The sequence below is a fragment of the Eretmochelys imbricata genome, chromosome 16, assembly GCF_965152235.1.
Source record: "Eretmochelys imbricata isolate rEreImb1 chromosome 16, rEreImb1.hap1, whole genome shotgun sequence".
In the NCBI taxonomy this organism is placed as follows: Eukaryota; Metazoa; Chordata; order Testudines; family Cheloniidae; genus Eretmochelys; species Eretmochelys imbricata.
Genome location: NC_135587.1, coordinates 19,267,489 through 19,284,935, shown reverse-complemented (window position 1 = coordinate 19,284,935; position 17,447 = coordinate 19,267,489). Strand labels below are relative to the sequence as shown.

Below are 17,447 nucleotides of genomic sequence, written 5' to 3'. Positions count from 1 at the left end.
ACAAATCTTGGCAGATTTTTGCCGCAAGCCCCCCACAAACCAACCTAGACCTTGCCTCTCCTGGGGAAGGAGCATGTTTAAACGTCATACACACCCGCTGACCTGGGAATAACCCCCTACTGTTTCTCTCTTCTGCCCACTGGTCCAAGGGAGGAAGAGTGGGGGGAGACAGAAAGGAGGAGCCCGGGGGATGCTGGGACTTGTAGTCCTCAGGACTACCGCTGTCCTTTCCCATGCTGGGTGCAAAAACTGCCTTCCCCACATGGCCTTGCGCCTAGGCGCATGAGCTCTCCATAGCTTTAGCGCATCTATTATGCTGCCTTGCTGGGGATAAAAAGAAGAGCAACTGGAGGGACTATAAGGCAAACGTTGCTGGAGCTGCCGGGGCAAAGTAATCTATTTAATCTTACCCTTTATTCGTTCCATGCTTTGTTTTGCATTGCTAGCACCGGGCCATGTTTTCTGGAGGAGGGGGAGTTGGGGGGGGGGGAGACGGTGAATGCAAAACCCACTTGGGAAAGGCTAATGCGCTTTTTTTTTTTTTTTTTTGGCAAGCCCTTTAACGCTCCCCTTGGTTCTGCAGCCTTTGTGCATTGCAACAATGTAACAAAGCCAGCTGGAGATCGGATACAGTGTGGCTGCTGATTTCTCTCTCTCTTTCTCTCTCTCTTTATATTCTTCTTCCCCTCCTCCTTCCTCTCACCCGGCGCCCAAAGCAGCCCCATAAGGAGCCCTGGGGGAGCTGAGACCCTCTCTGCCGATGCACCCTCCTCCCCCCCAAAAAAGCATAGGCTGGAGTTTGTTCGGCCCTGGGAGGTTGCAGTCCATCTTCCTTACGGAAGGGATTTTTTCCTCTCTCTCTCTCTCTCTCTCCTTCTGCCCGCCATCTTTTGAAGGGGAAAATTAGGGGCGAGGAAAAAGGAGGGCTTCAGGCTTCATGTAAAATAATCATTAATAAAAGAGCACAGGTCTGTTCGTGGCTGAGGCCAAGCAAATGGGTTTACAGCTCTGCCAGTCCCCTGCAAGCAAATGGCTAGTCAGTTACAAGCCCCTAGTCAATTTCACAGGAGCACAAAGTATTCCCCCCCCCCACCCCTCCTCCTTGCGCGTCCCCTTTGCTATGCTCCGAGTTGCAAGGAGCCGGAGAGAAGGAGTTGGGGCCGTGGAAGTGTTTTCAAGGCGTGGAGTTAGTCTCTGCTGTCTGGTTTTCGCGCACCGAGCTCGAGGGTGCCCGGGTTGTGGGTCTGGCCAAGAAAGGGCAGCAAACTGCGATGTGTGTTTCTGGGAGAAAAGCTTCTAATGTTGAGTGATCTGCTCACAGCCATTTCCCCGCCCTGGTTTACTACCGTGCAAGGTAGGAGAGGGTCTGAAGCAGGGTGTCTCGATAATCGTATAAAATGCATGTAAACATTTGGGGTTGAACCAAACTCCTGCAAATAAATTAAAACAAAGGAAGTGAAGCGAGCTGTAGCTCACGAAAGCTTATGCTCAAATAAATGGGTTCGTCTCCAAGGTGCCACAAGTCCTCCTGTTCTTTTTGCGGATACAGACGAACACGGCTGCTACTCTGAAACCTAACAAAGGGATAGAAACCTGGGCTACAAATAATATTTTGTGTGAAATCCAAATAAAATATCGATCCCTGTGCTACTAACCGTGCCTCAGATAGGGGAAGGAGAGGAGTTAAACATGTAAAACTCTAACGTCACTCTTTGTCATTTATACTCTTTGTTTACTCTTTGCCCCAACTTGGAAAAGGGAGTGAGACCACTGTTTCCAGTCTAGTCAGTTTCACTTTCCGGCTTTCACACTATGCTGCAATGTTTGGGTTACAAACATCACAGTGGGAGTGTTTTAGCCTAAAGGAGAAGTCCTACAGAATATAAATCCGGAGTAAACGTAACAAGGTTCTTCAGGAAATGTAACATCCCTGTAGAAAGTACCCTTGCTATTATAATCCTTTCCATGGGTTTTCTTTTAACCATCCTGTACCAATGCTGCCACATGGATGTGTTTTTTCCATTAACAGCTATAGGAATGAAAGCAAAAAAGCAAGACCAACCTTTTAGTTTAGAAAAGAAATAACACTCTCATACACGGTGTGAAAGCTCTCTCTTTCTCTCTCTTTTTTAAATACAAACCTTAAAATTTCAGTTTAAGCCGCTCTGCATTATTAAATAGTAGTTAGGGGAAAGCACAATTAGCAAAGCGCACCTGGTGTCCCCTGCTGGGGAAGAGCTGGTTTTGACAGGCTAGTTAGTATTTTTAATGCACACAGAGTTATGCGAGTCGTGCTAAGGGGCTGTCTCCAAATTAAACTGGAAATTAAGATCAAAGGCTGTAACACTGTCCTTAGCTCACCCTGAAATATGTCAAGGTGTTAGATAGGACTTGGGTCACCTACCATATGTGCTGTAATATTTGGTTTCGTTGGGGGGGGGGTAAAAGTGCCGAATAACAAAAGGTCAGACCAATAATTGACAAGCAGTTACAGGTTTGTATTGCTTTTATACAAGTAATACTTTGAAAAAAGGTGAACACACTGCATGTGCTAAATGCTCTCCTAATCTGAAGACCATAGAATTAGGAGACCAGGACTGCTTCAAGCGACATCTAATATATTTTGTTAGTTTAGAATTTTAGGGAGTTTCAAATAATATACCCGCAAGGCTTTGCTGAATAGCATGACTTCCAGCCTAGATGCCTTCTTTTTCTAAAAGGGTTTAGTTCACAATCTCTTGTGTGTGACTAGAATAAGCCCCAAGATCGTATTTCTCTTTTCCTTGCCTCAGACAATTTAAAATAGGCATTCACGTATTTGGTGCTTTCAGACCATGCTTAATAAATGAGGTGGGCTGGGATGTGTGTGTGTGTAGCAATTGTACTCAATATCCAGTGTAAGCTTGATCACAATTCCATGTGCTATGCTGTATATACAGTATTCGATGCATAGATAGCAACTGTTCATACCAAAGACCCTTATCAGAAATGTTTGTTATACATGCAGGGTACAATTTTCAAAGATGCTTAAATGATTTAGGAGTCTAAATCTTATTATCAAAAGTGACTTGGGCACTTAGGGGCTAAATCCCATTGACTTCCAATAAGATGTAGGCTACTAAGTCTTTTGTAATGGGACTTAGGTGACTTTCAAATTTTTACCTGCAGTCACTTTTTAAAACATCAGCTCAGACATTGTAAATTTATTTTTTCTTTTAATGTGCTGAGAGTTTAGTTTATATTGTAGGCGACAGTGTTCTTTCACATTTTATTTTTAAGTGAAGCTGGTTTTGTAAGAGAGTGTCTGAAAATGAAACCCATTTGAAACCACAGTTATGCTTTCCTGCACCGCTAAAACTTAACGGATAGACTGACATAAACCAAAATTTATGCAAATATGTGTTTGTTCTGGGCTGGAGACTTTGTATTACGCAGTGGCATCCCAGAATTATGTTTCCAACATAAGTCTCATCCCATAAAACTAGGGGACAATAACAGAGTTTCTTATAAACTTAAACCATGATCCCAGATCCTGTGATCTAGTCTGTCTGAGCAGAGCCCCTTGGCCTGCTCAGACCCATTGATGCCAATGTGATTTGCATGTGTTGAGTGCTTAGGATTGCACTGGCATGTGCAGCTTTAATACATGCATGTGTGAAATGATAGAGCTGAACATCTGTGATGTTCAGACCTTTTAAAAATGCACCTGTGGAGTAAGGGCTGGGCCGGGCTGGGCCCAATGACCATTGCAGAATATGGCCAGGTCTACCCAACAAAGTTTTGCTGGCATAACTTGTGTCAGTTAAGAGTAGGGTGACTAGATATGAAGTGTGCAAAATGGGGACAGGGAGTCGTGGGTAATAGGCGCCTATCTTAGACAAAGCTCCAAATATTGGGACTGTCCCTATAAAATCAGGACATCTGGTCACCCTAGTTAAGAGTGTACAAAAAATCATAACCGTAACTGGCATAGCTAGGTCAGTACCCCCCCCACCCCTCCCCCCACCCCTGCCCACACACACACACACACGGTGTATATTCAGTTTGTGCTGGCAAAAGATCTAAGCTGCGTCTCCATTAGGGAGGATAGCTAGACCAGCAAAGCCTTTGTAGTATAGTCTAGGCCTTAGAATCTCACTCTTCTCACTTGAGAATCTGTAAGCCTGATAGTTCTCACCGGCAGCACAAACGCCCCAATAGTCTAACCAGTGGTACTGGAACCTTTTTAATAGTGGGGGTGCTGAAAGCCAGCCTCCTTACCTCTGTTCACGTCCCCCCCCACTTCCCCCCTGCAGCTGGGGCCGGGAGCAGTGCTGTGTCTCTGGGAGGGGCGTCCCAATGATAGGGGTACGGGGGCAAAGACTGGGGGTGGGCACAGGGCCAGGAGCGGAGCCCCAATGCGGGGCCCACAGTCAGGAGCCCTCGTGCGGGGCCAGTAGCAGAGCCCCGGCCGTGGGGCTAGCAGCAGGGGGCTGGGTGTGGGGCACGGGGCCAGTGGCCAGGGAGCAGGGCCAGTGCCCCAAGAGCAGAGCCCTGGGCGCGGGACCGAAAGTGGGGCCCCAGGCACAGGGCCAACAGCTAGGGAGCGGGGCTGGCAGCTGGAACCCAGGCCACTGGCCCTGCGCAAAACCTGGGGGTGATGCAGCACCCCTCGTTCCCATGCCTGTGAGTCTAACCCCTCTTCTCAGCAACAGCTGAGTGATATAAAGAGGGCTCACATTTCAAAGACTTAGGCCTGGTCTACACTTAAAAATTAGATCGACCTAGCCTTGTTGCCTTAGGGCTGTGAAAAATTTTGAGCCATGAGTCCCGTAGTTAGGTCGACCTAACGTCCAGCGTAGACCCAGCTAGGTCCACGGAATAGTCTTCCATCAACCTAGCTACCGCCTCTTGGAGAGGTGGGTTAACTACTTCAACAGAAAATCCCCTTCGGTCAATATAGGAAGCGTCTACACTGTGGTGGTAGATACTGCTGTTCTGTATCTGTGCCACTGTGGTATAAACATACCCGTGTTACTTTCACAAAATATATCACTCTCCACCTACCTTGGTAAACGACCAATTACTAAACATCCGGACTAATCTACACTTGTTTAAATAAATGAACAAAGAACATTTTGCAGCTCAGCATCCTTGATTGTTCTTTAATACCACTTATTCTCCTCTTTGCTTATTTGCAAAATTCATTAATCCACAGTGGTCTCCCAGTCATTAGCATGAGCCCTATGTTTTGTTTTGTTTTTAAAGTACTGCATTCTTCTGCAGTAATAACCCAGGACACGATTGTAAACAGCAGAGTTCTGGGAATTAGCAAGGTGCACCTTACCCCTTGTCTGGCACTGTGTGTGCGGATGACACTAAGCTTGGGGGAGAGGTAGATACACTGAAGCGATGGTGGGCAACCTGCGGCCCGTCAGGGTAATCTCATTTACATTTGCACGGCTACCCGCAGCTCCCAGTGGCCGTGGTTTGCCGTTCCTGGCCAATGGGAGCTGTGGGAAGCCAGGCCCGCGCTATATCCCGCAGCCCCCATTGGCCAGAAATGGCGAACTGCAGGCGGCTGTGCAAATGTAAACAAACACTGGCGGATTACCCTGATGGGCCGCAGGTTGCCCATCACTGTGCTGGAGGGTAGGAATAGGGTCCAGAGTGACTAAACAAATTGGAGCATTGGGCTAAAAGAAATCTGATGAGGTTCAACAAGGACAAGTGCAGAGTCCTGCACTTAGGACGGAAGAATCCAATGCACCGCTACAGACTAGGGACCGACTGGCTAAGCGACAGTTCTGCAGAAAAGGACCTGGGGATTACAGTGGATGAGAAGCTGGAGGGGTCAGCAGTGTGCCCTTGTTGTCAAGAAGGCTAACGGCATTTTAGGCTGCATTAGTAGGAGTGTTGCCAGCAGATTGGGGGAAGTGATTATTCTCCTCTATTCGGCACTGCTGAGGCCACATCTGGAATATTGTGTCCAGTTTTGGGCCCCCCACTACAGAAAGGATGTGGGCAAATTGGAGGGAGGGCAACGAAAATGACTGGGGGCTGGGGCACATGACTTATGAGGAGAGACTGAGGGAACTGGGCTTATTTAGTCTGCAAAAGAGAAGAGTGAGGGGGGATTTTATAGCAGCCTTCAACTATCTGAGGATGGATCTAGGCTGTTCTCAGTGGTGACAGGATGACAGGACAAGGAGCAATGGTCTCAAGTTGCAGTGGGGGCGGTCTAGGTTGAATATTAGGAAACACTATTTCATTAGGAGGAGGATGAAGCACTGGAATGGATTACCTAGGGAAGTGGTGAAATCTTCTTCCTTAGAGGTTTTTAAGGCCCGGCTTGACAAAGCCCTGGCTGGGATGATTTAGTTGGGATTGGCCCTGCTTTGAGCAAGGGGTTGGACGAGATGGCCTCCTGAGGTCTCTTCCAACCCTAATCTTCTATGATTCTGTGATACGTGTCCCTCCAAAATGTCACATCTCAGGCTGTTATTTTCTGTTGCATCTTACTGTGGTTTCAGCTTTCTTTATGTAAATCATTATGTAAATCATCATTGATGAAGGAGGAACACTGGTCAGGCTCACTCCTTGTATGATTTTATACATTGCCTGCCACTAGTCCCTATTTTAGAAGGCAAGGATTTAAAAACAAAAATGCTCCTGGATACTGCTGTGGAAGTTTGTAATAACAAGCTGTTCGATAAAGCTGGCCAATGCTGCTCTTTATCATAACTTTTTAGTAGAGTCTCATAATTGATAAGGTGCAAACTAAAGAAACACTTGTATCTCGTTTGGGTGCCCTTGTTTACCTTGCCAGGACTGGTTCTCTTCTTAGCTGCTTGTTTTGCTCAGTCAGACAACCAGGCTCTGTAGCCCTTCATTGAGTATCAGCCACATGGGTAGCCTCCGTAAAAATACTTATTTGTTTGTCCTTTCCCACCTTCCAGTCCCATCATTCTTGTTGCAACTCAGCTGTCTCCTCCCCCTCATCAATACGATGGGCCTAGAAAGTACTATTTGATATGAAATTTCAAGGAGTTGGGAGATGGGTCAGAACGAAAGTACCTGGTCCAAAGACTGCTGAACTTCGAGGAAGTTTAGGTCCAACCTGCATGGCTTGGGCCCATTTCTGGTTGCCATAGCATCTTGAGAATGTTCCACCAGGTATGTTTCCTGAGCACCCCTGTTCTGTTCTGGGTGCCCTAATAAAGGGCCAGATAGTGCTCCCAACATGAGTGGGGATGCCACCAACTCCCATGAATACGGTGCAAGTCAGTGTGGGTATACCTGTTTACCAGTGTGAGTAAGAGGTCCACTTGTCCTCTTACTAGTGGAGAACCTCTGACTCCCAGTGTAGGGCCTGCTCAGCCCCTCCCAACCCCGTTCTCACTCAGGAGTAGGGACTGTTTTTCCCCCTTTGCTCCCTACATGCTAGGCTATTGTACAAGCAAGGCTCACACAACCTGTGTGTATTCCTATAGCTGGCTGACATTCCTCCGCATAGCAGTCATCTGCAAGGGAGGAACTTCCTTTTCTAAGAAGCCTTTCTGATCTGAGTTTTTTTTTTGCTGAAAACCCACCTTTTTAAAAGAAATCACCTGTTTCTGCTAATGCATTCTTGCCAGTGGTGTGGACAGAGCGCAACTTTGCTAAAACGGTTTTAACAAATGAGAAATAGGGCTTCAAGACATCTCTACACAGCACTGTCTACACACACAATGTGCACTGATTTAACTAAGAGCCTGTCGACGGGAGAATCTTGCACTGGTATCATTTGAATCCTATAGTTAATTAAACCAGTGCAAAACTAACTAGAGTTAGTTAAACCAGTGCAAAAGCCTGGGTGGAAGCTCCCCTTTCGGTATAAAGCCAGTTTTTGCACCAGTGTTACTATTTTGGTTAGGGGGTATGTGATTTTTTTCACTTACACTGGCACAACCCCTAGTGTAGATGCTGTGCCCTATACTGGTATGGTTTAGCTTATTCTCATACAGGAAGGGGAATAAATGGGAATAAGCACTTTTATATGAGTATATCTGAGTCTCCACTACGGGGATTGTACTGTTTTAATCATACTTGTATACCTAAAACAGTACCACTTTTGTGTGTAGGTAAGGCCTAAAAATGGTTGCGTATGGTTTCATTAAACTTATTCCTACCTGACTTAAGCTAAACCAAAACCAGCCCTCTTAAACCGAAATAAGTGTGTCCACACACAACCTTTTGCGCCTGTTCAATTACACTGGTTTAAATTCACACCTTTAAATTATAACGGTGCCATTTTCTTGTGTAGACAAGACCTTTACATTGGTTTAGAAGCGGATTTAGTTAAATTGATGCAACCCACTTCCACGGATGCTCTTAAACTGATTTAAGAGTGCCTCATATTTATTTAGCTAGGCTTTGTCTGCAGGGAAAAGTCGCCCTGGCATAATTTACCGTGTGAATTTGTACCGATATTTAAATTGGTGCAAACTCTTGTATAGAAGTTGTTATTCGGTTTAAGGTCTTGTCTACACACACAAGTGGAACTGCTATAACTATGCTGGTATCTAGGCTATGTCCACACTGCAGACTTCAGCCTGCCTAGCTGTGTCAGTCAGGTGCGTGAAGAGGTATGAACCTTGACCACCGTAACTGCGCCAGCAAAAGCTGTTAGGGCTGACACAGCTATACTGGCAAAACTGCCCTTTTATCAATATAGTTTATTTTGGTTTGGGGGCAGTGGTGAAAGAAGCTTTACCGGCAAAATCGCGGCTTTGCCTGTGTAGCTGCATCCGCACTCGGAGGGCTTTGCCAGTATAGTATATTGCAGCGGTTCTCAAACTGTGGGTCAGGACCCCAAAATGCGTCACCACCTTCGTTTAATGGGGGTCACCTGGGCTGGTGTAAGACTTGCTGGGGGCCAAAGCCCAAGCCCAAGCCCCACCGCCTGGGGTTGAAGCCAAAGCCTGAGGGCTTCAGCCTTGCGTGATGGGGCTCAGGTTACAGGCCCCCTTCCTACACTGGTAAGTTGCTCCTAGTGTGGATATAGTTATGCTGGAATAAAAAGGCTTTTACAGGTATAGCTATTCTCGTATAGGAAGGGAAATAAGTTATACTCCTATAAGGCATCTTTATACTGGTATAACTGCTATAGATTGTATACTGGTATGGCTTCATGCACCTTTACGCTTGTCCACCATAGGGATGTACCAGTATAACTATATCAGTAAAAAAATCCCAGACCCCTAACTGACATGGTTAGACCGTACTCAAACAGTATGTAGGCCCAGAGTAAGGGCTGGTCTACACTGAATACTTACACTGGCATAGCTGCATGTCTCAGGGGTGTGAAAAATCCGTGCCCCTGAGAGAAGTAGCTATGCTGACCTAACCCACTGGTGTAGACAGTCCTTGGGCAATGGAATTGGTCAGTCTGCCTAGCTACCATCTTTTGGGGTGGTGGATTAACTACAGTTACGGGAGAACCCCTCCTGTTGCTGTAGTGAGTGTCTACGGTGATGTACTTAAGGGCTTTTTTTTTTATGTAGCTTAAGCCTGGTCCACAGTTATCAGTTTTGCCAACATTGTTCGGTGAGTTAGGGGTGTGGTTTTGCCAACATAGCTATTCTGGCAAAAGATCTATTGTAAACTCAGCGATATGGGCAAAAATTCTTGTTTTTCTGGTATAGCTTATATCGTTCAGGGAACTGGTATAAGCTATTCCGGCAAATCTTTTAAGTGGAGATAAGACCTTAGTTGATTCCTTACTGATTTAAGGCACTTTTAAACCAGTGGAAGAGGGTCCACGTGAAGGGTTTGTGCCAATTTAAATGAATTAGTTTCTAAACCAATGTAGTTAAATCAGTACAACTTTTGTTGATAAAATCTCAGGCTTTGTCTACACTGGCACTTTCATCACTAAAACTTTTGTCGCTCATGGGTGTGAAAAAACCACCCCCTGAATGACAAAAGTTTTAACGACGAACAGCACAAGTGGGGCCGGCTCTTTGTTGGCGGGAGCCCCGCCCCGGTGACGAAGCTACCGCCCCTCATTGGAGCTGGTTTTATTTTGTTGCCGGAAGAACTCTCTCCCGGTGATCAAGCACAACCACGCCATAGTAAGGTGCGCAGTGTAGACATAACCTAAGTTGTCTTTGCTTTTAAAATATATGTCAGTGCACGTATTTACTGTAAAGTATCCATCATGAAAACTAAAATACTAGTTCCCTGGTTCTGGCAAAGTGCAGCCTCCTCACGTACTTCTCTTGTCGATTTACTCACTAATTTTGCAAAGTTCAGGAGCCGGTGTTGGGTTTCCCGAGCGTCAGTGTGAGTTAGTAAGTACCTGGGCTTTTCAGCCTGGGTTTTCAAAGGAGTTTAAGGGCGTTAGAAGCCCAGCTATTGTAATGAGACTTGGGTGCATCATTTACCTGGCCCAGTTGGAAAGCCCTAGTCGTAATATTAAAGTCTGATTTGTTTGCGTGTCTTGGGTTAATTAAGTTAAAAAGCGAACAATCATCGTCGTTAATATTTTTGCCTTTCAGCAAATCCATTCTATTTCATGAGCTGGGACTTTATTATGTTTCATTTTTGGAGCAAGAGAAGCCACTGCTAGCACAAAGAATGTGTTGGAGGGAAATCTTGGTGATGGGAGTTACTTTCTGTTGAATCAACATGGTAGTTATGTTGTGTCTTATGAAATGCTTCTGAGCAAGTCGGCATGTAGTTCTGTCTCTGCGTTTGGAACTTCGTCTTAGTTATCAGTGTTCGCATTGAGCTGAACCTTGGGATGAGATGCACTTCAGGGCCATGTGTCTGGCTCTCCTGAAGGTGTTAGGAATTGTGATGCGTAACAGGACGATACAAAGCAGTATTATGCGTTTTGTATATCAGATGTATATGGGGACGATGATCTTCCGACTAGCCAGTAAAATATAAGACCCCATTTTTCTTGCATTGCCTCTGTAATGTACTGGGCTGCCTAGCCCACCTTTTGGAACTACTCTGCCTTTAAAAAAAAAATGAAGACGGGATATGTTGTTGTTGCATATATCCCCTTAAAAACGAACCCGTCTGGAAGTTGAATTTGGTTGTGTCTACAAGCACAATCTGGAAGTACTTCAAAGCTTTCCTAATTGAGATCTGTTTATAGGGACCTACAGTGGTATCGTACTTATTCCTGGTGCTGCTGGCCTTGACGCACCACGGGACCTTGGACAAATCACCCCGGCCTCAGGAGTTCCAGACCCGTGCCTTCACTGCTTAGCTCTCCTTTTCTGTAGCTCTTTCCAGGGGTACTGCTGTTTGGAGTTGTTCCGTACAGTGTTGAATTGTTCTCTGTGTGCTTTTCTTTTTCAAAAAGCTTTCTGTCCAGTAACTTTTCTCTTTGGAAGTGGGAGGGTGGGAACGGAAACAATTATGACAAACGCTGCTAACTGTAGCGGAAAGACTGTACATAATTTCCTAACATAAAATCCGACTGAATCAAGGCGAGTGTGTGGGTCTCTTTCTAAACGTGCATTGAGCACAATACTCAGATTGAAAAGCGGAAGAACTGGCTGCTTTTTCTGCATTTTTACGTTTTAGTTTAACAGTGTAGATCACATCCTTTAAAAGGAAAAAAACCTGTGGAAACATACGATAATCCCACGAGGAGTTCTGAACCCTATGTTTTGCTTTCTGGATGTTCACAAATGCTCCTATTATGTGTGTGTCATCTGTGCTTTGTACTAATGCCACCGTCTTCTTTATTTAAAGCAGAAATCTAGTTTTCTTGCCTGAAATTGGAAAGTCTGTTTCCAGAAGATCGCTGTCGGAGGATGAATGTTTAATAATGTTCATTATTGGCGTTGCACAGAATGGCCAAGGCAGTTTCCAGATGGAAAGGAAGGTAGAGACCGGGCCTTTAGAGATCCTGCTTTAAAGAGTGATAGTTTAGGAAGGGGACAACCTGTGGGAGATGGTGTGGTCTAATGGCTAGGGGCACTGGCGTGGAAATCAGGAGACCTGGGTGTTAGTCCTGGTTCTGCTAGTGACCTTGTGCAAGTTTTCCTTCTCCCCCACCTTGTTTGTGTGTGTGTGTGTGTGTGTGTGTATATGGACTGCAAGTTTTTTGGGGCAGGGACTCTAGCTCTGCATGTGTGTGTTTATGTGTGTGGTACTCTGATCTCGGCTGGAGTCTCTAGGTTTTCCTGTAACACTAATAATAAGCAGAGGTGTCAAGGTGGTACATGGCCAGGTCTTGGCAAAGGTTAGTTTTAGATGTTTGATCTGTCAGTATGAGTCAGCTGGATTCCCTGAAGACAGCAGAGGTGGGGCTTTGGGAGGGATTTGAAAATGGGGAGGTAGGAGGCCTTGGCGATGGGCTCAAAGATGGCATTCCGTGTGCGCGGAAGAACATTTAGCATGAAGCTGTCAAACGGCGTGCAAAGCTGGTGTGCTGGTGCGACTGATGGCAGGGGAAGGCGATGGGAAATGAAACAAAGGGAAATGTGATGTACTGAAATTAGTCTGGGCTCTCCTTCTATATCCCTACACCTGGAGTTTCACTGTCTGCTCATTTGTTAGGGAAATTATTAAAGAGTGGACCCGACATCCCATATTATTATTTATTATTTGTCTTGTGATAGCACTGAGGTGCCCAGTTGTGGACCAGGGTCCTGTAGTGCCAGGTGCTATACAGACACAGAACAAAAAGATGGGGTCTGTCCCCAAAGCACTTACAGACTGAGTAACAAATCAAGTATCTCTTGTGCTGCCACTCCTTCGTGGAAAAAAATTCAAAAAGTCCCGACCATACCCACCTCTACACCCCTCCTTCTAGCTCATCTCTGCTGCCATAGCCTAAAACCGCTGTCTGGTGAGCTAAATGGTACTCGCAGAAACCATGCTCAGACTGTTATCGTGTCTCCCACCCTCACCACCACCCATCACTACCCACTGGCTCGTATTCCCCGCCTGTTGTGTCTTGTCGTTCAGAAAGATGCAGTATCTCTTTGGACAGGGACTGACCCTTTACTGCACCTCTTGGACAGCACCTAGCGCAGCTGGGCCTTGGTCCCTGACTGGGGTTTCTAGGCTCTGCTATAATGAATAATAGGGACTAAGCCAGGGGTGGGGTGGGGTGGTGGAACCAGCCCTCCTATTTCATCCCTGTAATTTAAAAGAATACAGCAGCTGTGTTCAAGCTGCTGGTGATTAATTTAATAACGTCAATTACGTGTTACAAGTCTGTTAAATGGGAAGTTAACTTACTCTGTCTCCTTTGCCATATCTACCTTCCTTTCTCTTCCTTGTCCTAGATCATGGTGTGTCCTTTCTTCCCCTTTTCTCAGTGTTTGTCCCGTTTCCTTTTCCCCCTTCCCTGCAGTGTCTCTCTCCCTCCTTGCCCGTATATGCCCCTTTTCCTCCAGTTTGTTCCGCTCTATCACCGACCCTTGTTTCTGATTCACAGCCCTGTCTGTTCCCTCTGGAGCCAGTGGGAAGATTCACAGTGACTTCCCAGGGAGTCAGATCAGGCACCTGCGCTGAAATGGTCTACAGCTCTGGCCTGCTCTGCTCCCTCTCCCCTTCCAGAAAAAGAACCGAGTGGTTCCAGGTTCCCCTCTTCTCTTATCCTCCCCCTGAGAAAGGAGCCTGTCAACCTCTGGAACGCCTTGCCAGAGGGTGTTGTGAAGGCCAGTACTATAACAGATCCATCAATGGTTATTAGGGACAGGAATGGTGTCCCTAGCCTCTGTTTGCCAGAAGCTGGGATTGAGTGACAGGGCATGGATCACTTGATGATAACCTGTCTGTTCATTCCCTTTGGGGCACCTGCCATTGGCCACTGTCAGAAGATAGGATACTGGGCTTGATGGACCTTTGTTCTGACCCAGTATGGCCTTTCTTATGTTCTTATAACTCTCTGTTCCCATGTCCACTCTTGGGCCTGCTGTCACCCTGAGCAAATGAGATTTTCAAACTCTGCTCTGTGAGCAGCCGTGGTATTGTCTAGTGGCTGGAGCAGGGGACTGGCAAGCTGGAATCCTGGGTTCTGTTCCCAGCTGTTCTGCTGAAATGCTGTATGATGACCAAGGGGGCAAGTTGTTTAGCCTCTCTGTGCCTCCATCCCCCCCTCCCGCAGCAGTCAAATGAGGGAATCTCAGGGTATCGTGGGGCTGAATTTCCCATTTGCAGCACATTTGGGGAGGAGGCTTGGGTAAAAAGTGTTTAGTAATCTTGAGGCTTACAGTACAGTAAATGGTTTGCTGTCATGACTAGTCTAAAACATAGGAAGAGTAGCAATGGTTAGCAAAGGTTGAGGAGCAAATTCTTTGCCTCTTTTATGTTGAAAGGATTACAAGCACCAGACCCCACAACCGAAGGAAGGCTAGAAACAAGGAACATCCCATAGATAGAAACGATGCAAAATCTGGAACTGCAGAGTTTGCCAGACAGGAGAGAATATAACCAGAATTGCCCCCCTTGGGCTGTGAATATGTAACTGACCTCACTTGGGTCACACATGAGCTGCTACCGCTTTGTCCAGCATTCACTGAAGTCAGTGGGAGTGCTGTGGATTAGGCTGTAATTTTTGGAGTTGGCAGCCATAGCAGAAACGTGCCACTAGCCGGAGACAAAGATCTCCACCCACCTAGCACGGGCTACATCTACGCTTAGACTTTTATGGCTACAATGGCCATGGCTGTGGCTCTGACGATGGGGCTCTGTCGATGGTATACACGGCTCCAGGTGGTTGCTGGCATTTTAATCGTCATGTTGCTTTGATCTGATCTACTGTCATTAGAGCTGCAAAGGTGGCCCGGGAGTGCTTGGAAATAATACCCCTCCTGAAATACCTCTAAGATTAAACCTGGCTGCATCATTCTGTCCGGAATTTCCATTCCAAAATCCTTGGCGTTTAGCCTACTGGTTAGTTTGTCTCCATCTCTGTTAAGAGAGAGCTCAGCATAGACCAGGAGTGGCCCGAACTGTTTTGAAAAATATTAACAAGAAAAAAATGAAATTGGGGTTAGTGGTTCCACTGCAGTGTGTGTGTGAGCATTTTAAAATATAACCGTCACATTGTTACCCCTTCTTCCAATATCAGTCTCCCTTTCCAGCACCTGTTTGCCAAGTGGTAGGATGAGTCGGGCCTAGCAGGTCAGCTGCCCGGCAGAGCAGAAATTAGCTGCAGCTTTATTTGCACGTGTACTCTCGTCTTGAAATGAAATGGTCAAACAGCGTGCAGGGCAATCCCTTCTTTCAGGAATCTCAGCCCAGTGCCGACACCTGGTTCCCAGGGGCAACTCTGCCTCAAGAACCGACTCCAGTTAGGAGTCCCAGACAGAGAGCACACTCTTCCGCTGCTCATTTAGCTCCTTGTTTCCTGAAGCCTCTTCACTAAAACCGTGCAGAAACCCAAAACTAACAGCAAAACAGCATGTCTTTCCAAGAGTCAAAACTGGCTCGCGCCCTGCAAAAAAGAACAGTGGGTGACAGCACCACCTGGTGACACCTGCCCTAACGAAATGTTTGGAGATTATTCTGTTGTTCCCGGTATGACAGCTTTTAAAAGCCGCAGGTCTCCATGCAGTAAGTTCTTTACAGAAGGTGCATGGCCCATGTCTGGATGCTTTCAGGAACGGTATAAGAAACTGAGCTCTGGAAGGGTGTGGTAAGGCGTATCGCAACATTAATACACCACCAGAAATAAATGCTTCCATCCAGATTTATCTAGTAGACCCTCCGTTCATTAGAGGTGGCCAAAAAACTGTTCTCAACTCTGCCGACATGTACACAGTCACAATTTCCAATACTGACTCGTAACCTTGGGTGCCTGTTTGAGGCATTCTTACAAGGCCTGAGTTTTTCAGCATGCACTGAGCACGTGTCCTCTGCAAATCAGACCCCGGTAGGTGTCTCAAGTTGGGTGTCCAAAAATGAAGCTCCTGGAAATCGCTGGTTGCTTCTGAGAATCTTGGCCATCTGTATTTACCTAAGGGACCCCCTGGGTCCTGCGGAGGAAACACCTGCTCGTATAATCTCCAGCGAGAGACCAATGGGGCAAAATCCTTCAAAATAATCAAGCGAGTATTAAACACCCAAGTCGAAAGCCCAAGTAACTGACTTAAACTCCCTACACTCTTTTCTTTCCTCTCTTGCGCAGAGGTGAGCTAAGGGCAGAGTTGTGACCATAACTCGGAATCTCAGACTTTAGCTGGAGTTATTCTGATTAACAAATAAATCCGTGGCATTTGGAGTTAGTGAGCTGGGAAACAATAACAACAACAGAGGCCAGTGGGGACTTTCAGATCATGGGATCTGCAGTGTAACAAAGTGGCATCCTAAAGCAAAATCCCAGTTTCCTGTCATGATGCCAGCTGCAAGGATTCCCCACTTTCCTTCCCAAGTTTTAAGGGGTGGCTTAAGGTTTGTGTCGCATTATCTGGCAAGTGCTGACTTTGAGCGACTGGCCATCTCCAAGTCCTATTTGCGAATTACACACTCCTAGCATTTGAATCACAGCTCCCTACTCCCATGTGTCACTAGCTGCTGAAAGCTGCCCAAAGGTTGTTTGAAGGGCTCTGGAAGGGCAGGAGGCAGGGAAGGATTTTTGTAAGTCCCTTTTTTATTTTCTCGGGAGCCCCTAAGGGAGGGGCTGTTGGATACACGATCTCCAGCCCTGATCGAGCTCCACGGAGCGGGAGACCCATTGAAGTCATTGGGGCTCCTGATTGAAGCAGGGTCCTATTTCCCAGCCCCCCCCGCCCCCCACTCCCCGAAAGATTGATATTCTCATTTCTGGGTGGGTTGGGACTCTTTCTGTTTCTTATCTCTGTCACAGTAACCGTGCAAACTGCTGCAGTAAGAAAGAGTTGGTGGGCTCAGATGTGAATAGAAAGCACCTCCCCTTTTAGTTTGCAGTAAGGACGAGTTTTAAGAAAACCCACCCTCCTTTGCTCCACAAAGAGCTGCAGTGGAGTGAGCAGTCTGTTCAGCGTTCCACGTTGCCAAAGGAAGTGGCAGAACTGTTAGCCAAAGCAGCAGGCTTACTGGCACGATGCGCGTTTCACGGGGCTTTATAGCCTATTTTCAAACAGGCTCCCCCAGCCCGTGGGCTCCATTAGTGGGGTGAGATGTTATCCTCGGGGCAGAGGGAATTATTAACATGATTTCTCCAGGCCAACTGTCGCTCTGGCAACTGACCCATGCACACCACACAAAGCTAAAAAAGAAGAGAAAAATCCTCTGAGCCCGGCTGTGTGTCTGATGACTAGGCTGGCTGAGTGAGGAGCCAAAACCCGCAGCCTTCATGGATTCCGCGGTGGGGGAGGCTGCAGGGCATTTAAGCGGAACAGACTGACTCAGTGGAAGCAAAGATTTGTCTGCAAGAGTGGGCTCAGGTTTTGTTTTTGATGTTTTGGTAAAACTGGGAGCAATCTCCTACAATGGACAGAGCTGGGCCTTACATTTAGTGGTCCCAGGGT

At 46.6% G+C, this 17,447-nt stretch overlaps 1 protein-coding gene across 4 annotated transcripts in view; it reads left to right on the top strand.

Moving 5' to 3' along the window:
• The first annotated feature begins 217 nt into the window (after positions 1 to 217).
• BRD3 (bromodomain containing 3) overlaps positions 218 to 17,447 on the top strand; it is a 48,591-nt gene continuing 31,361 nt past the window's right edge. For 3 of the 4 annotated variants that reach the window (XM_077835559.1, XM_077835558.1, XM_077835555.1), the window contains exon 1: positions 218 to 391. The gene's annotated coding sequence lies outside the window, so the exon portion shown is untranslated. The remainder of the gene's footprint in view (positions 392 to 17,447) is intronic. The other variant, XM_077835560.1, reaches the window with a different exon arrangement.